We start from the raw sequence: 21,853 nt of genomic DNA, 5'->3' as shown, positions 1-21,853 counted from the left end.
GAGAGAGAGGGGTTAATCAACAGTCGGAAGCACAGTTTGGTGAGGAACCCAACTATGTCTACAAAATGAGAACATGCCTAAGTGTTTAGTCCTCACTAAGAGTCCTCATGAACTGTTCAGTCCTCATGAACAGTAGTGCAAATGCCATATTAGGCACATGAATCAACGAAAAAAGAGATGGCAGCTGACAATGACTTTCCCTGGTTATGGTTTCTGGCTGCTTTCAGTAGCCTTTTGTACTTCATGTACTATATGTGGACAGACACCAGACTTAAGTCAGTCATGATCCTCAAGTGCTTCTCACACTACCCTTCCATGACTTCCTGAATAACAGATCTTTAGCTAGGGGCTGACTCACAGAAGACAGAGGGTTTAGCAGGTGAGTGTCTTATGCATATCAAATGTAGAGCTTCAAGAATCACAGACATCTCTGTACATGTCTTATTAAATTAGTAGAACCCTCAGGGATAGTGTGAGCTATTGCCTTAAGCCCTGGAGGTCTTTCAGTCATGAAGTTGAAAGTGCTAGTCATTTCTGTGCCTGTCCTCATTACCCCTTGCTCTCTGTTTATGTCTAGGTTTTGATTAGGGCTCATTTTAGATGCTAATGAGGAACAAACTATTGAGACAGAACAGTTTGTATATCTGTATAGGGGAGAGAGTACTAGTCCTTATTTGATTGGCTAGTGTCTTTTTAAGTATTCAGACATTAAAATAGCCAACAGCAATAATACGTTTAAAGAAAATTGGCTTCCCCTAATTAAAATGATTAAAATGAATATTAAGCATTTGGAAAACAGCCAACATTTTTTCTTGTTTACCTGTTTAATAAGGTATAATTTATAAAAAGTACACAAATCTTAAGTACTTACAGCACAGTGAAGTTTTACATGAAAATGCCCATGTAATCACTACACAGATCAACATTCAGAACATGTCTAGCACCAAAAGAGGCTCCCTATCTACCCCTCTTTCACAGTTAATACCCTTTCCCCCTGAAATAACCACTATTCTCACCTCTAATCTGATCCAACTTCTTGGATTAGTTTTGCCTGTTTTTGAACTTCACATAAATGGTGTTATAGGATATGCATTCTTTTGTGTCTGACTTCTTTCACTGAGTCTGTGAGATTGATTTATGTTGCTGCATATAGCAGTGATTTATTTTTTTTGTTATTGTATAGTCTTCTGTTGTATGATGATATTACAATTTATCGATTCTACTGTTGATGGACAATTTGTGTTTTCTAATTTTTAGCTATAATGAATAAACCTTCTCTAATATAGATAAATATTCTTGTATGTATTTTCTGGTGGAAATATCTGTTCTTGAATTACTGGGTCATAGTGTAGGCATATGTTTATCTTTAGAATACACTAATCAGTTTTCCAAATTGGTTATGTCAGTTTAGACTCCCACCAGCAATGCATGTGAGTTCCAGTTGCTTCACATCATTACCAACACTGGTATTGTTAGCAACAAATTTAACATTTAAAAAAAAATGCTAGCTCTAATTTAAAAATATAATTTTTATGTCTCCCAGAACTCAGTTACTTGTTTTTAAGTGAATTTTTAATTCACCAAATGATATCATTGAGTGCCTGTTGGGTTCAAAAGTACTTTATTGTGCTAAGGGGTCTGTAAGAGAATTAAAAATAAACCTTACTTTTATGGGTTTACCATATCCCACTAGGGTGCTATAGAGAACAGGCCATCAGCAGTGCAAGTCAGGATATGATGAAGTGCCATAATCAATAGTGTCTTCAACACGTCTTGATAGCAGAACTGTGTCCTCAGCTGAATTTTCAAATGCATTTGCTTGTCTCTAGTGTCTTTTCACTTTTCCTTCAGCACTGCAATGTCATTAACTTTGTACTTTCCAGGATACCTCACTGTGCCAACCCATCTAGGTAATGGTAGCACTCTGTACTCTGGATCTGTCTCCCTAAAAGTACTCTGCCTTTCTCCTCTGTGTTGTCATAATTGATTCCCCAAAATCTTGCTTATGAGTCAGGTAAATTATGTTTGGTTAAAATTGGACAGTGGTTCATTTAAGTGACCTCCTCCAGGGAGTGTTTCTTTTGAAAATGGATTCCAGGTGAATAGTGTCTTAGGTCAAAGGAGTTAACCATTGATGCTTAGACTTTTGATGTTTTCAGGCAAATGGAGAATTTTGAGAAGTACACTTTATAAATTGCACGTTAAGGGAAGGTGTCCACTCCACCTACATTTAAAGCTCTAATAGGGGAATGACTAAAAAATAAGGCAGAAATTCTAAATAAGTCCCATGTAAGGATGAATTGGCCCTGATATATACCCATTGGTTTGGACCACTTATTCTAAATGGATTAGATGAGTAACATCTCAGATGTGTTGAAGTTTTATAAATATCCATAAAATGCTACTTTATATCTAATATTCTAACAACTTTTCTTTATACTCATTATAGTATTAAAAGACCTAGTGTCTTTTTGTTTTTCACAGTTAATATAGTACTTAGTGTGGAAAGTCAAATGTTTCTTTAATGTTCAGTTAAGACCTGGGATAATGATAAGAGTTCTGGTCTACCACTAGAACTTATATTGTACCTCTCTGATTAGAATTCTTACATAACATATCAAGATGCCTTTAGATTTCAAAAAGCATTGTTCAGGTGAGAGATATGGTGATAATTGTATTCAGTTTATTTTTCTTTCATTTCTTGAGACTAAAACCTATACATACACTGGAGTTACTTTTAGAAAACTAAGTAACATTGTATAATTTTCCTAGTATAGGAATGCATATCTTTTGTTAAATCCATTTCTAGATACTTTTATATTTTAGATGATGTAGTCAATGGCATCTTTTTTTAATATTTCATTTTCTGACTCTTTGTGCTGGTGTATTGAAATACAGTTGACTTTCCATATTGAATTTTGTATCTAGTAACCTTGTTAAACACTCCTATTTATTATATATTTTATCTGTGTTTTCTTCTGGGCTTTTTACAGATATAATCACACATCAGTAAATAATGACTATTTTATTTTTTCTTTGGCATTCCTTATAATTTTAATTTCTTTTTCTTGCCCTACTCTATAGGCTTGGATCCTGAGTACAGTGTTTGAAGGGAGTGGTCATGGGCATCTTTATCTTATTTCTGATCCCAAAGGGAAAACTTTTAACATTTCACTAGGAAGTATGATGCCTGTGGTTGGGTTTTTATAAATACCAGATTAAGGAAGTTGCCTCCCATTCCTGGTTGTTAAAAGTTTTTATCCTGATTGATGATGGATTTTATCACACACTTTCTCTTCTTCTGTCATACTGTCTTTTTCATGGGAAGGTGGCAATACTGACCCATGCTCATTAAGACATGATCTTTTAGATTGTTTGATACTACCTTGGATGGGTTCCAGGCAGATCCTTTTACTCTTTGTCTTGGCTGATTAATGCTGGAAGAATTGATGTTTACAGTTCCCTAAGGCTTCCTTTTTGTGCTGGTGGAAATCTGGTTCTGAGCAAGCTCATTATCATCACAGTACATTTTGGGTTTTTGTTTTATATATTTTTTCCCCTACATCTAGCCTAGGCTTGAGTCTTTTCAGGTGACCAAATGTTTGCACTTAATCAGAGAAAATGAACACCTGTTACTGGAAGAAAAACAGAGTATGGGTGAATTGGAAATATCATCCTTATCCTTCTGTTCTGAGCCAGAATGGAGACATTGAAGAATACTTAGTGCCAACTCTCATTCTAAGAAAGGGAACACAACAGCTTTTACAAGGGTGAGGTCCTTGCCATGAGAGCCAGACTTTAGGTGTCTGTTACTAGAGATATCTTTTAAACTCAAAGTTCTCAAATAATCAGTTTTAGTGAAAATAAACAGAAGCCCAAAGGATAAATGAAAGATACTCAAATATTATTTTCTCTAGCTCTGTTCTTTTGGGTACTAAAAGTAGAACCACCTCTATTCACATATTAAAGAAATACAAATATTTACTGAATGCCTGATGTGTGCGAGGCACTGTTCTAGGAGCTTAGGAATTTGTGATGAATTAACACAGATAAGGATTTTACTTTCATGGAGTTTATGTTCTAGTGGGGAGAATAGACAATAAACAAGAGATATGTTAGAGAGTATGAGTGCCAAGCAGAGAATTAAAATAAGGTATGTTATATCGTGACCAGTGCTTATTTTGATTGGGCGATCCAAGAAGGCTTCTTTAAGAAGTTGATATTTAAGATGAATTCAGATAGGCGATGAAGGAGCGAGCATTACAGGGTGGGCTAGATAGGGTGCAGAGACACACAGGGCAGTGGGAGCAGCTCTTGTAAAGGCTTCCAGGAAAGAATGGGCTCCATATCTTTGAGGAACAACAACAAAAAAGCATAGTAGGTGAGGGGTCTGTGGGTGGGAAATGAGGTTGGAAAGAGTTAGGGTCAGTTACCTAGTTCTGTGGTTCGTAGCCCCAGGCTTTATGTTAGAAATGTCTACAGGAACTTGAAAACTTACCTGGATCTTACTCCAGACAAATTAAATTGGAGTCTCTGAGGTGGAGCCTGGCATTTTTGTTGTTGTTGTTGTTTTTTTGTTCCCAAGGGAATTCTAGTCTATTATACAGCCAGTAATTCAGGCTTTGGAAAAGTTAAGGAATTTTATCTTAAAATCATGGGAATATCAGTGGAGTCCTTTAACAAAGGGAATATGATTGGTTTTATGCTTTTGAAAGGTCTTGCTGCCTTCTTTGTGGAAAAGGGGTTAGAAGAGCATAGCCCCAAAGAAGGGGAGGGTCCTCAGGAGGCTATGGCCTGACCTCAGGGGTGGGGCTGGAGAGAAGTCATCAGCTGGGCCACACACTGGAGATTGTTACACTGGAGGGGTGCAGAGGGAGTGGGTGAGGCCAGAAGAGAAATCAAGCATCACAGAGGATGACCAATCAAGTGGATGGTAGCTCCATATACTGAGATGGGGAAGCCCGAGTTTGAGGAGGAAAATTACAAGTTTGGCAGTAGACATGTTAAGTGAAGTAAACGCTTTAGCTGAAGTTTAAGTAAAGTTTTGTGGGTGTGCAGAACACAGAAGGATCAAATCAGGATGGGAAGTTCCCAGTGGAAACAGTATTATTTGAAGGAGCAGGTATATGGTGACAGAGCTGTGGAGAAACACCTACCAGGCTTCAACAGCCATGGTGTGCAGCCGTGTGGGAGGGCAGGAGAACAGTGTGGTAGGATCCCTGGGTGTGGGGACCAGTGTGGCCAGAGAAGAGGCTGAGAGGGTAGGTTGGAGACTGTTGAGTGTTGGGCAGGATGGCTTAAGTCTCTGTGAGCCACTGGGTGTTAGTGACTTCACTGGGAATCTGAGGTGTAGAGGGTCCTGAGTAGACTTGAGTGGTTAGGAGACTTGGTCCAGGGATCCTGACACATGGATGAAAGGAATGAGCAGGGGGTAGAGAGAGCATGTAGGAGGCTGCCATTGTAGGTCATGGTGGGGCTCATGAATGAGGACCTGAAGTAGGGCAGTGGCTGTGGGAATGGCAGAGAGGAGATAGATGCAAGGGAGAGGAGGGTGATGACTGGATGGTGCTTGTGGAGGATGAGTTTTCACAGAGCTGGAACAGAGGTGACTCCAGGTTGTCTAGGACATGCTAATTGCTTCTATATACTGAAATGGTTTTGTTTCTTTCTCTTCTTGGAAAAGGGAAATTCAAAATATTTTGTGTGTGGGTGTGTGTGAGCCTAAATAATTTGTATGAAATGAGCAAGGCAGCCTAATTAGAAGACATACTTCAGATGACCACAGATGGCCCTTTGAAAGTTGCAGATTGAATGAACCATGTTAAAGCCCTAGCTCCATTTCATATAACTCACCAGGGTCCCAGTGTGTCTGATTGGGCTGCGGGAGGACCACAGTGCTCAGGGAGTGGCCACAGCCATGTTCCTCCCTGACAGCCCTTGTTTGTCAAGTGAGGCCTCAGTGTGGGCCTGGGGGGAGCTCCAGCAAGAGGAGCTCAGGAGGACAGGGGTCTTGGGGTGGAGGATGAGGTGGGGGTGAAGACATTAGGAATCAGGAGTGAGAAATGTGGGAATTAGGGGTCTCACCCTTGAGTAGCAACCCCTCCCCACCCCACTGGGCTCAGGCCCTCCTCACTTCCTTGCCTCCTTGGCCCCTGCTGGCTTCTCTCCTCCCTGTGCCATCTGGTGCTTGCGTCAGCCTTGCTCACCTTGTTGGCTCACTGAAAGCAGAATTAGCTCCACATGTATTCCTTTTGCTCATGACCTTGTTATGGTTTCTAGTAACAAGGCAAATAGGGTGCAATCCTTCTCTTTTGTGCTGCCTGCCCCTTCCTCCACTTCTCTGTTTGCCATTGGAAAGGAAGACAAGGCTTACATATATATCCTGATCATTGGGCCCCAGCACAATGGCCTGAAGGAAACTTGAGCAGCATTTGGACTGGAATTCTTTCACGGGCTCTGCAGTACAGTGGAGGGAGCCCAGTGGGGCTAATAAGAGGGACTAATGAATGAGGAATAGCCTCCACCCTTATTTTTAGTCTGATTCTTATCAATCTCCAATCTTACTATGCTTGTTTATAACAAAACATTTATCTGATATATCCCCAAATCAAGCTCTAAAATTTACATATTTATTTTCAGTCATTTTTATTTTATAGAATACAACAGGTGTGCAAAAAAAAAAGTCCATAGACCACAATTGTATTGATTAGTGAATAATTAGAAAATAAAGTCCTGTGGACAGAGCGTTGCCAGCCTACCTGAAGGCTCCCATAGTCACTTCCTGATCACATCCCTTCCTCCTCCCACAGGTAACCATTCTTCTTGGTTTTATGGTAATTTTCTTGCTTTAGAAAAGAATCTCACCACTCTGTAAATATTATCATTTGGTTTACCTTGGATTTGAATCATATATAAATGGAGTCACACTGTACATCTTCTTTTGTGGCTTGCTTCTTTGTTCCACATTAGGTTCCCAAGATGCATTTATTTTGTTGTGTTTAGCTGTAGTTTGTTAAATTCTGCTGCCATATAGTATTTCATTGAATGAAAATATGACATTGTGTTTATCTACTTCTTAAGGTTGTTAGCAGTTTGGGGAATACAGATGATACAGGTGTGAACATTCTTAGGCCTGCACCCAGTGCATGCCAGCATGACTTTCTCTGTCAGCTGAGGAAGGGGACGTGCTGGCTCTGGGATGGGCTTCTCTTCCCTCTACCCTGTTTCCAAATTTTCATATGTCTTTGTCAACACTTAGTATTGTCATACTTTTTTTTTTCTAAACAAGGGTGTGTATTCATCTCTCTCTGTGGTTTTACTTTGCTTTTCTCTGTTTTCTAGTGAGATTGATCACTTTTTCATATATTTATGGCCATATAAATTTCTTCTTCTGTGAAGTGGACAATTTTTCTGTTGTGTTGTCTACCTCTTTTGAATTGTTTGCAGAGCTCCTTATACATTCTGGATCCTAGTCTTCTGTTAGTTATACAGATGGCTAATCTTTTCTCCCACTATATGACTTGTCTTAACTCTCCTGTGGTGTCTCTTGATAAACAGAAAATTTAAATTTTGATAGGATAAGATTTATAAATCATTTCCTTTATGGCTTATGCTTTTTGCACCTTAAGGTATTCTTCCCTATCCTAAGGGCATGAAGATATTTTCTTTCTCTTTCCTTTTTGCCTTTTGAGCCCCTTCATCTATTACTCTCACCCCTTTTACCTCTGGCAGCCACCAATCTGTTCTATGTCACCATGAACTTGGGTTTTGTTTTTTGTATATATCACAATTTCTTCACCCATTCATCTATTGATGAATACTTAGATTGTTTCCATATCTTGGCTATTATAAACATTGCTGTAGTGAACATGGGGATGCATATATCTGTTTAAGTTAGTGCTTTTGCTTTTTTCAGATAAATACAAATAGAATTGCTGAATTTTATGGTAGTTCTATTTTTAATATTTTGAAGAAACTCTATACTATTTTACATAGTGGCTGCACCAATTTACATTCCTACCAGTGGTACACAAGGGGTCCATTTTATCTACATAATAACTTTTGTTATTTCTTGTTTTTTTTTTTTTTGATAATAGCCATTCTGACAGGTGTGAGGTGATATCTCATTGTGGTTTGATTTGCATTTCCCTGATAGTTAATGATGCTGAGCATTTTTCATGTGCTTTTTGGCTCTCTGTGTCTTCTTTGGGGAAATGTCTATTGGGATCTTCTGATCTTTAAAAAAAAATTTTTTTTAATGTTTATTTTATTCTTTTGAGAGAGACAGAGTGCGAGTAGGAGAGGGGTAGAGGGCGGGAGACACAGAATAGGAAGCAGGCTCCAGGCTCTGAGCTGTTAGCACAGATCGTGAAGCAGGGCTCAAACTCAGGAGCTGTGAGATCATGACCTGAGCTGAAATTGGATGCTTTACTGACTGAGCCACCCAGGCACCCCTGACCTTTTTAAAATTGGATTTTTTTGTCTTTGTTACTGAGGTATAGGAATCCTCCATGTAATTTGGATTTTATCTCCATGCCAGGTATATGATTTGCAAGTATTTTCTCCCATTCAGTAGGTTGCCTTTTCATTTTGTTGATGGTTTTCTCAGCTGTACAAAACCTTTTGAGTATGATGTAGTACCACTTAATTTATTTTTGCTTTTATTGCTTTTAGTGTCAGACTTAAAAAATCACTGCCAAGAACTATGTCAGGGAGCTTACCACCTATGTTTTCTTCTAGGAGTTTTATTGTTTGAGGTCTTAACATTCATGTTTTTAATTCATTTTTGAGTTAATGTTTGTGTATGGTATGAGATAGTAGTCAAGTTTTATTCTTTTGCTTGTGGCTGTCTAGTTTTCCCAACACCATTTATTGAAGAGGCAGTCCTTTCCACATTGTATGTGTATTCTTGCCTTCTTTGTTGTAAATTAATTGACCATATATGTGTGGGTTTATTTCTGAGCTCACTATTCTGTTCCATCCGTCTTTGTATCTGTTTTTTATTTATATTTTAATGTTTGTTTATTTTTGAGAGAGACAGAGATGGAATGTGAGTGGGGGAGGGGCTGAGAGAGAGGGAGACACAGAATCCAAAGCAGGCTTCAGGCTCTGAACTGTCAGCACAGAGCCTGATGTGGAGCTCAAATTCACAAGCCATGAGATCATAAACTGAGCCGAAGTTGGACGATTAACTGACTGAGCCACTCAGGCACCTCTGTATCTGTTTGTTATGCCAGTACTATACTATTTTGTTTACTATAGCTTTGTGATGTAGTTTTTAAAAATTTCCTTTATTTTAGACACAGAGAGAATGGGGGGGGGCACGAGAGGGGCAGAGAGAGGGAGAGAGAGAGAGAGGGAATCTTAAACAGGCCCCACACTTAACATGGATCCCAGTGTAGGACTCTATCCCATGACCCTGGGATCATGACCCTAAAATGAAATCAAGAGTTGGATGCTCAACCGACTGAGCCACCCAGGTGCCCTTGTGATGTAGTTTGAAATCAAGGAATGAAGATATTTTTTATATTAAACTCTATATGTAATGTATTTTCTATATTATATTTCATAAATCACTTTAATATATTTTCTATATTAAATCATTTTCTGTATTAAACTTAGCCTTTCATGTTTGGGTATGAAATTCATCTGAAATTAATTTGTGTGTGTAATGTAAGATAAAGATCAAAGTTTATTCTGTATGGATACACAATCATCCCTGTTCCATATTGAAAGAGACTATTGTTCCTACTCTGTGAGATATCATACATCCTTTTGAGTGCGAGTACATTTCTGAGCATTCTAGTCTATTCTGTTGGTCTGTTCTATGCTTATACCACACTGGCTTAATTTTTTTAAAAAAGTTCTGTTATCTGACAGGACATTCTTGTTCTTCAAGAGTCTTGACTTGTCTGGGCCCTTTACATTTCCATGTAAAGTTTTAGAATCAAGTTAGTCAAGTTTCATGCCTCCCCACCCCGCCAATACAGTTTTGGGATTTCAATTGGGACTGCATTGAATCTATGAGTTAATTTGGTGCCAATAGATAATCTTTATACTACTAAGTCTTTCTCTGAGTCTTTTTAAATATCTTACTAAAGTCTTATAATTTTTTCTTCAGATCTTCAGAAGTGTTACATATCTTTTGTTAGATCTATTGCTAGGTACTTCATATCTTTAAAAACTTTTTTTAATGTTTATTTTTGAGAGAAAGAGAGAGAGAGAGAGACAGAGTGTGAGTGGGGGAGGGGCAGAGAGAGAGGGAGACATAGAATCCGAAGCAGGCTCCAGGCTCTGAGCTGTCAGCACAGAGCCCGAAGTGGGACTTGAACTGAGGAACAGCAAGATCATGACCTGAGCCAATGTCAGAGGCTTAACCGATTGAGCCACCCAGGCCCCCCATAGGCACTTCATATTTTTTACACTCTTGCAAATATTACCTTTTTTTAGCTGTTATATAGAAATGTAGTTGGTTTTCTATATAGCTAATTGATTTACTGCATTTGAGAACTATTCTAACAGCTTATCTATAAATACCTTTGGATAGTCTACGAACATAATCATATCATTTGTGAATAATGACATCTTTGTTTCTACCTTTCCAATCCTTATTTATTTATTTGTTTTATGCCACCAATGCTGGCTAGTTCCCCAGTTTTCTGTTGAATAGAAGCGCTGATGGTGGGCATCCTTGTTTCTAATTTCAAAGGGAAATTCTCTGCATGTGTATGATATTTCCTGTAGATAACCTAATAATGAGGAAAGAAGTGAACTTCTATTCCTGCTTTCCCCAGAGGTTTAAATCATGAATAGTGAATATTAATATATTTTCTGAATTTATTGAGATAATTATATGATTTTTCTGTTTAGACCATTAATGTGAGAAATTAAATTCCTGATTTCAGCATGTTAAACCAACTTAGCACCTGGGATAAAATCAACTTGATAATATATATGTTACTGGATTCAGTTTGCTAAAATTTTGAGTGGGGGGTTTGTGTCTATGCTCATGAAAGAGATGTTTGTAATTTACCTTTTTCATACTAATAGGGTTAAAATAAGCCATTGAAATATTTTAATTTCATTCTGAAATTCTCTGAGGAATAAAAATTAAGGTTTTTTTTTTTTTTTTTGATGTAGAAGGCACAGTTGCATTGAAACAGAACTATTTACCCATTGCAGGTAGGTCAAAGAATATCAAATACTTGGAAAATGATTTCCTCTGGAAAATTTCAAATCATGTTCAGAATGTTTTGGTTTGGTGACTAATGAGAAAATTCCTTTATGTAAATTGTTTCATGGGAAAAAAATTCATTTCAAAATATCTTGACAAGAATGTTGGTGACATATATGTAATGCCCTTATTTTTTGATAAAGCAACTTTTTTTGAGAATTAGATTTAAAATGTGCTCATTATTCCATTTCATTCTCTAAATTAAATGTCAGTATGGAAAAAAATTTCTTGTCTTAGATAACCATGAAACTAATAATTTGAATATTGAGTCGATAATTGAGTAGTGAAGTTTCTAAAAATGGTTCTCAGTTTTATAATCTAAAGATAAGTGTTGCAAGTTCAGAGTAAAATCTATATGAAAGCCACATGGTGTAAAATATATAATTTTGACTGATGTTAATTAACTTACTAAATTATACATATTCCTTTTTTCTGCATTTACATATTCTTTTTTCAAGAATGTTCTCAGGGTGCCTGGGTGGCTCAGTCAGTTGAGCGTCTGACTTTGACTCTGGTCATGTTCTCATACTTCATGGGTTCGAGCCCCGCGTTGGACTCTGTACTGACTGCTTGGAGCCTGGAGCCTGCTTCAGATTCTGTGTCTCCCTTTCTCTGTCTCTTCCCCCCACTTGTGTGCTTGCTCTGTCTCAAAAATAAATAAATAAACATTAAATAGGAATGTTCAGAAACCACCTGGAAACCCTGATGCTATAACTTACTTACTTAGCTATAGGGACTCTTGGATCCCTAATTATTAAAAAAACCAAATTTCTCAGATAGTGGTGGGAAGCGAAAAGAGCCAAGCAGTCAACTTGAGAAAAGGGTTCTTGCCTCACAGGAGTGAGCTATACAGGTGTGTGTGTGTGTGTGTGTGTGTGTGTGTGTGTGCGTGTGTGTGTGTGTTTTAGTAGTTTTAATGTACACCTGAGGTATTAATATCATTTGTAGGAAACATGATATATACTAATCAAATGTTAGCTTTCCATTTGTGGTGGTAATAAGCTGATTAAAGAAATACTAGAGTTTTAGAATGTGAGGAGATATTAGCAACCATGGAATCTAAGTTCCTTGTCCCAGAGATGAGACCAGGGATTTGCCTAAGATCAGAAAGGCACTTATTATTAGAGTTGGGACTATATTTTTTCTTTATTCATTCCTTTATTCAACACAAATTTACTGAGTATCTAGTATGTGTGAGATACTATTCTACATACTGGGGATATAGTGGTGAAAACTGAAGTCCTTCCTTCATGGCATTTATATTCCAAAGTAGGAAACTGGCAACAACAAAGACCTATGTAATAAAATAACAGGCATTGAGAATTGGCAAGAAGAAAAATAAAGCAAGGAAAGGGAATAGAGATGACAGGGGGATGCTGTTTAGGGTAGGGTGGTCAAGAAATGTCTCACTGAGGATATGACCTTTTAGCAAAACCTGAATGAAATGAGGGGTAAGCCCCAGAATGTTTTAGAAAAAGAAATCTCTCGTGTTGGGTGTGTTCCCAGAACAGCAAGGAAGTCACTGTGGCTAAAGCAGGTAAGAAGGGGAGAGTGGTGGCTGTGAGGTGCGGCATGAGGCTGGGTGCCAGGTCATGGCTGGGGGCCATGGTAAGGACTCTGAGATTTATTCTAAGTGTGCAGGAAGACAGTGGAGAGTCGTGATCAGGAAAAATAACACAGTCTGCATTCAGTTTTGAAAGGTACACTCTGACTGGTGTAGGATAGTTGAAGAGAGACTAGAAAGGAAGAGGGATAGTGGTGAGGCTCCTGCAGTTTCATAGTGAGAGACCAAGGAGGCAGGGAATTGTGATTAGGGAGTAAAATAGTGACCACTTGGTGGCTGCCTGATATATTTTAAAGATAGAGCAATGAGATTTGTAGAAGACATAAGGGAAATCGTAGGCACCTCAACAATTTCGCCTGTTCCCTTTCACTGGACTAGACCATATGAGAATGCTTTTCCAGGATTTAATTTTAGTTTTCTTTTCTGAAGGATGTTCAAGTGACGGTTTAAGACTTTTTCTGGGGAGATGATCATTTTCATCTGTGGTGATATAAGGTCTGTTTATAGCGCACCTGCCCACAGGTGTCACTGACTTTGTAGCTGATTTACTTTAAGTGTCTGCACCTGGCTCAATTTTAGTTTATATCTGGAAACTTCATAATGTTTTACTTTAATCTTTGCATTGACCTGACAATTGCTAAGTCTTTTTGAGATTAGATTTGCTTCAAGGTAGTTGGTGCATTAATATGACTATTGTAGCTCTGCGTGTTGGCACTAAAGAAATTATCCTAGAAAAAAAGAGAATCTATTAGTTTGTGCCTGCTTGCAGCAGATAGGAGCTTGCATACAGAACAGTCTCAATAATGCAGAGTTCCGATTGTGCCAGCTTGTTAAATGGACTAGAGAACAACACTATCAGAGAGCAGTCTCCTTCGCTGTGGTGCAGTGACCCTGAATCTTGACTCTGAATTGACGCCAAAGGCAGATCCATTGGATTTCGTGAATATTGATCGTTGCCTTTTCCCCCCCTTCTAGCATGAAAGGAACAGAATCCATGTTAAATTATGATTTCATTCACTAATAAAATATTCCTTTTCACGTAGTTTGTAAATGCAGGATGCTGCTCATGCTTATTATCATAACTTTCAGTGTTTTATTGTTCTTATGTTTGAGGGAAAAATATACCACAGAATACACATACCAGTTGACTGTTTTTATTTATTTTTATTTTTTTAAGTTTATTTATTTTGAGAGGGAGAGAGAGAGTGAGCAAGGGAGGGGCAGGGAGAGAGTGAGAGAGAGAGAATCCCAGGCAGTCTCCACACTGCCAGCCTGGAGCCTGACATGGAGCTCAAACCCACAAACTGTGAGTTATGACCTGAGCCAAAATCAAGAGTCGGGTGCCCAACTGCCTGAACCATCCAGGCACCCTCCTCAGTGGCTCAGTTGGTTGAGCGTCAGACTTGAGCTCAGGTCATGATCTTGCAGTTTGTGGGTTTGAGCCTAGCATAGGGCTCTCCACTGTTGGTATAGAGCCTGCTTCAGATCCTCTGTCTTCCTGTCTCTTTGTCCCTTCCTCTCTCTCTCTCTCTCTCTCTCTCTCAAAAATAAATAGACATTAAAAAAAAATAAAATGGGACTTCAGAGGCAAAATGAAGGTGAGCATTTTACTTCTTCAATTTCTGTGACTCTCCCCTACTGCTGAATTACCAACGGGCAGAATGGAGTTGGTGTGTTTCCACAGAAGTGCATTAGTTTACATATCAGGTTCACTATTTCCCACAAAAAGGACATATCATATTCTTAGGCAGAGCCCATAAATTTTCATTTTGTGAGCAGATCTTCCTAATGCCCTGGAACCTAACCACCTGTAATATGCCAAGTACAGTCTGAAGTGTCTAGTCAGGAGTGCTAGCCAGCATCTTGACTGCAGAGATGCACTTGAATTCTTATAGATGTTTCCAGTTGAGCCAGTGGCAGGGTTGGTTTTAGTTCGTTATTAGGTATGTGGGAATTATACTTCCGTCTCGTGGTTAGACCTCTTAGGTCAGAGAGTACTTATGGGCAGTGCATGAAATCTTGAAAATTTGGGAGTTAGGCCCTTTAAGGTGGACCTCTCTATTACATCTGATAGTTTCTGAAGGTAGAAAGTGACAAACCAACAAGTGTCCATCCCACCGCACACTCCAGGTCCTCTCTTGCAGGCTCCCCCTCCATTGGACATAAATGTTCTCTAGGGTTTCCTCCTTGGCCCACCCCTTAAGCCCACCTCACATTCCTTTCAGGAAGCCTCCCTCATAATCGTGACTTTATCTAACCTGCAAACAGATGGCTGTCAAACTGTTACCTCCAGCCCAAACCTCTCCCTTAAGCTTTTGATCGGCATACCCCAGTCTAGTTAGTCATTTCTTCCTGCCACAGGGACCTCAAACTCTGCAGGTTCTCAACCAGACTCTTCCCTTTGTCTCATAGTCCACTCTCTCCCTGAGTGCTGTCTTGGCTGGTGCCCCCACCATCCATCTCCCAGTCACACAACCTTCCCTGCAACAACAGATCAATAACCAAGTCATAAATATGTTTTATAATAAAGTTTAATTTTTGATTTTTTATCCAAGTAACTCATGCCCATGGTTAAAAAGTCAAGTAGTACAGAATGCCTTAGAATAAAAGCAATCCTTTCCTTGGCCTCACTCCTCTCCACACCCATGGGTTCTTGCCAGAGGAAACCACTTTTAACTCCTGTAACTGCCTCTTTTGGTAATTATCGTCATATATTTAAGTTCTGTGCTTACGTGGTTATCTCCTCACTTATCAGTTTTGGATGGTGGCTACTTGTTTCCTGCCACACTTTTCCATCCCCCCTCACGCAACATAGTTGGATCACAATTCTTAGTTTCTCTATTTATGTAATTTAGGCAATATAGTTACAATTTTATATCTTGCTTCATCACCTTTAGAGGGAATCACTTGGTCCTGGACCTACAGAGTGAAGATCTTAGCACATCCACCTCTCCCATTAGCTCCTCTCCCTCTTTCTGCTCCCCATCTTCTTCTGTCATGTGCACTGACTTTATAGTTACCCAAACTGATACCACTTGTTTGACAAATCAATACATTTATTTTCCCTCAGAGCTTTCAGACATTGCTTCATTTTAGTCTCCAGTGTGCTGATAAGACTTATATACATCTAATTAGCCTTCCTTTACAGGTGATCTACGCTTTCTCTTTGGAAGCCTTGACAATAATCTCTTTTGCTGTGAAGTTCTGAAATTGCCCCATCTTTTATTCACATGTGCAATTTTCAAAATTTCGTTTATTTTCCACTATTCCTTTCCTAATTTTCTCCTGATTTCTCTGTTCACTCTTTCTAGGACTCTTGTTAGATGATGGACAAGTGGACAAACTAGAAATTATTTTTTAGATGCCTGTATTTTCTTTCTTTTTTTTTTTCTTGGTATTCTGGAAGGTTTTCTCTGTTTTATCTTCCGACCTTCTATTGATTTTTTAAAAAAATTTGTTGTGTGTGTATTCCTTTCTTATTCTGTGATTATTATTTCTCCATAACATCCTGTACTTATTTTATGGATGCAATATTTTCTCAGCTGAGAAGAATAATTACATTTTAATGACTTCTTCTTAAACGTACAGAGATTTCCCATATACCCTCTATCCCCATACAGGCATAGTCTTTCCCATTGTCAACATCCCCATCAGAGTGGTACATGCGGTACAACTGATGAACCTACATTGATGCTTTCTTATCACCCAAAGTCTACAGTTTGCATTAGGGTTCACTCTTGGCATTATACGTTCTGTGGGTTTTGACAAATGTATAGTGGTTCGTGTATGCATCTTTATAGTATGATACAGATTATTTTTTTCATACAATTTTCACTGCCCATAAATCTTCTGTGCTCCACCTGTTTATCCCTGAGCATCCATCCTCCCATGTAGAGATCTCTTAATTATATTCATTTTTTTTTACTAGAACATCATGTAGTTGGAATCATACTACAGTATGTAGCCTTTTCAGATTGGCTTTTTTCACTTTGTAATATATATTTAAGTTTCCTCTATGTCTTTTCATGGCTCGATACCACATTTCTTTTCAGTGCTGAGTAATATTCCATTGTGTAGACATTTGTTTTTCCATTTACCTACTGAAGGACATCTCCGTTGCTTCCCAGTTCTGGCAGTTATGAATAAAACATCTGTATCTATCCATGTGCAAGCTTTTACGTGGACATAAGTTTTCAACTCTTTTGGTTAATACCAAGGAGCACTGTTACTGGATATTGTGGTAAGAGTATGTTTATTTTTGTAAGAAACAATCAAACTGTGTTCCAAAGTGGCTATACCATTTTGCATTACCTCCAGCATTGAATGGGAGTTCCTGTTCCTCTCCATCATTTGGTGTTGTCAGTGTTTGGGATTATGGCCATTTTTACACATGGGTAGTAATACCTTCTTTTAATTTGCATTTCTCTGATGACATGTGATGTAGAACATCTTTTCATATGCTTATTTGCCATCTGTATATCTTTTTTGGCAAGGTGTCTGTTAAGGTCTTTGGCCCACTTGTTTATCATATTTTTTAGTTTTCTTGTTGAGTTAAATTTTTTTTTCCCCAGCCTGTGGCTTGTCTTCTCATTTTGTTGACATTGTCTTTAGTGGAACAGAAGTTTTTAACTTTAATGATGTCTAGTTCATCAACTATTTCTTTTATGGATTGTGCCCTTAGAGTTGTATCTAAAAAGTCAGTCAAACCCAAGTTTTCTCCTTTGAGGAGTTTTACAGTTTTTGCATTGTGCATTTAGGTCTGTGATCCATTTCGAGTTAATTTTTGTGAAGGGTGTGTCTGGATTCATCTTTTGCATGTGGATGTCTGGGTGTTCTGGCACCATTTATTGAAAAGACTCTCTTCATTGTATTGCCTTTACTCCTCTGTCAGAGATCAGTTGCCAATATTTATGTGAGCCTATTTCTGGGCTCTTTATTCTCTTTCATTGACCTAGTTGTTTATTCTTTCACCAATCCCACACTATCTTGATTACTGTAGCTTTATGCTAAGTCTTGAAGTCGGGTAGTGTCATTCTTCCAACTTTGTTTTTTTCCTTCAATATCATTTTGGCTATTTTGGGTCTTTTGCCTCTGTCTTATAAACTTTACAATCAGTTTGTCAATATCACAAAAATAATTTGCTGGGATTTTTATTGAAATTGCATTAAGTTTATAGATCAAGTTGGGAAGAAGTGACATCCTGACAATATTGAGTCTTCCTATCCATAAATGTAACATATGTTTCCATTTATTTAACTCTTTGATTTCATTCATCAGAGTTTTGTAGGTTTCCTCATGTAGATCTTTTACATATTTTGTTAGATTTATACCTATGTATTTTATGTTTTGGAGCACTAATGTAAGTGGTATTGTGTTTTTAATTTCAAATTCCACTTGTTCATTGCTTGTATATAGGAAAGTAATTGACTTTTGTCTATTAATCTTGTATCCTGTGACCTTGCTTATGAGTTCTAGGAGTCTCGCTAAAATTTGTGTTCACTCAGATGAGAAGGAGGTACGTTGACATCTCACTGTAACACTTTTGCAGTGGATTTGGTATTGAATTATTCCATTTTGGATTCCTTCTCAATATTTTTTTTAGTAGTTTTTCTTTTTTAAGTTATAAGAAAGCATGCAGGTGCATCTGTAAGGATACCCACCAAATTGTTAACATTAGTTATTTTGTGTGGGATAAGGAGCCAGAGTATCTGCTTTATGTATGCTTTGTTTGTTTTCCTAAACTATTTATATTTTGAAATAAAATCTAGTAAAACATGTAACAACATAAATGTACAGACAGCAGAATTATTTAAAGCAAATAATATATGTAACCTACTGTCCAGATCAATAAACAGGATCCTGCCAGTTGGGCAGAAGCTCTGCTGTATCCCTTCCCAATCACAGTGCCCCAGCTCACCCCAACATGACCACTATCCAGATTTGACCACTATTCTCGGATTTATTTGTAGTTTCACCTCCTAAGTATGGTTTCCTAATGACGTTTTAAAACTTAATTTAAATGGAATCATAATACAGAATCATATTTAAGTGGAGTTATTCCTTTGTGCCTGGCTTCTTTTGCTTAACTTCATTTTTATGAGATTCATAATCATGGTTACATGTAGCGTAGTTCCTTCATTTTCATTGCTGTAAAATATTCCACCAAATGAATATATGATAATTTGTTTGGCCAGTCTACAATTCATGGACATTTGAGTTGTTTCTAATTTTACACTATTATAAAGAATGCTGCTTGAAACATTCTTATACAGGTATCCTGATAAATATGTACTCATATTTCTGCTAGGTATATATTGAGGAGTGCAACTGATGGCCATAGAGCATGTATATCTTCCAACTTTATTAGATACTGTCAGTTTTCTAAAGCAACTGCACCAATTTATGTAACATATTGTCTGGTTAAAAAATATTATTCTGATGAGCATAGAGTGGCATCTTATTATAGTTTTGTTTACATTTTTCAAATGACTAATGAAGTTGAACTCATTTTTACATGTCAGTTGGCCCTTGGTATCTTCTTTGCTGTTAGGTTACCTTTTCCTTTTTGATCTGTGGGATTTCTTTAAAAGTGTGTTTTGGATTCAAATTATTTGTCCTTTATATATGTTGCAAACATCTTCTACCTCTCTGTGACTTGCCTGTTTACTTCTTTTAGGATATCTTTTAATAAACAGATTTAAAAAATTTTATTGATCAGTATTTGTGGTTGGTGCTTTTTCTATCTTATTTAAGAAATTGTTTCCTAATCAGTGGTCTTGCTCTTTTTTCCTAAATGGTTTGTTTTGTCTCACATATTTAGGTCTTCAGCCTATCTGGAGTAGACTCTTGTATATGGTGTGAGGTCAGGCTCAAATCTCTGTACTAAAAACAAAAATAGACACCAACCCATATGTCTTTAACAATGAAAACATAAAAGTCAAGCACACAGTGGAGGCAGGGCCTCATGTGGTTGAGCCTCTGCCACGTCCTCACGATGTGTCTTCCAGCCATCCCAAATACATCCTCCTCTGCCTGTGTTCCTCCTAGTGGCCCCTTACTAGCCACCATCATGCTCTTGGTCAGCGCATTTTCAAAGGTGCATAGGAAATTACAAGTACTTTATCTTCTGACCTGATAAGCATTCTGTTTAACTGTAGTTTGACTGTATTTTTATGAGTCATTTTATAAGGTGAAACTAATACTTTTTTAAAGTGTGGCTTACTGTAAAACGAAATCTAACACTTTAGCAATACTAATGTTTGTCTCAATATTGAAGTGCTACCCACATTTTAAATGTAGTCATGCTTTTAATGTATAGCAAGTCAATCTCTAATTTCACTAAAAAAGTATTGGAACTTGCAAGTGTGAATCTTGAAGCTGAACTGAACTTGCTTTAGCTATAATCTTCCTTATTCCAAGAGGAATATTTCTATTAGGGGAAAAAAAAGAAGCAGCTTGGCATAGCAGTATTATTTTCTGCATACAGGTCTATTGGAAAGAAAAAAAGCATACAGCTGGAAGGAATTTAAGATGTCATCTAGTGCAGAATTTTTACCTCTAAGAAGTGGACTGTTCTCACTTTTAATATAATTCTGGAAAAGAAACTTCCACACCCTCTCCTGGTAATATTTAATATACTTCGATGTCAGTGAGTTTTCCTTATGCTATGTCTTAAGTCCATTTTCTTACTCTGTTTCGAATGGAAACAAAGAAATTGGGCCAACCATCTTGTGTCTATACTAATCCATCATCTACTTGATTACTAAATCCCCCACCAGCCTCTTTTCATGGTATATTCAAATATGTTTGTTTAGGTCCTTCTTTTAAGTCAGTTTCCCAGTCCTCTAATTACTGCTTTTTATCCATCAGAGTTTTCTCCATGTCGTCTATAAGTTATGATTTATAGCCTCAAAAATTGAACCTAATACATTTGCCAAGGTATGACCAAATGCTATTCTCTTAAACAAGACTTCTAACCTGAATTTTGTTGTGTGTGATGAAAAGATTTTTGAACTTATGTCTATACGTGGCAGTTTGAACACACTTGTTTATCTATACTTCAGAGACCACCCAAAATAATAGGTAACAAGTAAAAAAGGTGTAAATCCACATGGACAAAGAAAATGGGAGATTAGGCTTGGTGGATGAGGGATATCAACAAATTTTTGGAAGATGGAAGGCAATGGATAAATAGGAATTGAATTAGCAGAGGAGAGAAAACTGAAGGCCAAGTGCCCACAGAGCAGGGAAGCTAGCCTGAAGAGGTTGATTTGTGGTCAGGACCAGAAACTTGGAACCACACTTGGAACCACAAGTTATGCCAGAATACAGGTGTGAAGGTTGAGGCTAAAAACTGGTGTTGGATAGAAAGCCCAAATAAGGAGTAGTTAGACCTCTTTCATCCCAAGTGGCTCGACAAATACCCTGGTAGATATATTTTCTAGGGAACTTAAGTCAGAGAAGCTTTGGACTTGCAAATAGCAGATATAGACGACAGTATGGATAAGATACCTTAGGGAAAACAGGAGTCTTATGTAAATATCTACATATGGAAAGGTGCTATTTCCTTTCTCGGCACCCAGAACAGATACCAGGCTCATAGTTCTCCATTCCTGGATTAGAGGATTTGAGGATTCTTTGCTGGGAAACTGACCGATTGAAGAGGAAAGACTTTTGGAGGCCTCCCATAAAATGGCTGGATCACTCCCACGCCAATCATGCCATGTAAGTTCAGCTTTTGACACGTCACAGTGGACAAATACATACATATTTGATTACATACATATATCAAATACATACTTGAGGGCCATCTGTAACATGAACAAATGGAATAAAAACAAATAAGCAACTAGGAAAAGAGGCTTAGAGGAAACAGGGAAAAGCAGAGAGGGGAAAAACACCTCAAATAATTATAATTGATATTCTTCAAGAGATCAGAGAAGATTTATGAAAGAAGGCTTGGAAATAAAAATATGATAGCACAAGTTAAAATTCAGTGAAAATTTGGAATGTTGATGACACTGCCCAGAAAATAGAATGAAAAGACAGAGGTGGAA

At 37.8% G+C, this 21,853-nt stretch overlaps 1 protein-coding gene across 18 annotated transcripts in view; it reads left to right on the top strand.

Moving 5' to 3' along the window:
* The window catches only part of CSGALNACT1 (chondroitin sulfate N-acetylgalactosaminyltransferase 1), a 342,341-nt gene that overhangs the window by 188,325 nt on the left and 132,163 nt on the right, over positions 1-21,853 (top strand). The window contains exon 1 of one of the 18 annotated variants that reach the window (XM_047856684.1): positions 11,162-11,181. The exons of the other annotated variants lie outside the window; for them this stretch is intronic. The gene's annotated coding sequence lies outside the window, so the exon portion shown is untranslated. Of the gene's footprint in view, positions 1-11,161; positions 11,182-21,853 lie in introns of those variants that run through there. 18 annotated transcript variants of the gene reach the window in all.

Source organism: Prionailurus viverrinus, chromosome B1 (assembly GCF_022837055.1).
Source record: "Prionailurus viverrinus isolate Anna chromosome B1, UM_Priviv_1.0, whole genome shotgun sequence".
NCBI classification, from domain to species: Eukaryota; Metazoa; Chordata; class Mammalia; order Carnivora; family Felidae; genus Prionailurus; species Prionailurus viverrinus.
Note: the sequence above shows the minus strand (reverse complement) of the source record. Positions and strands in the feature narration are given on the sequence as shown.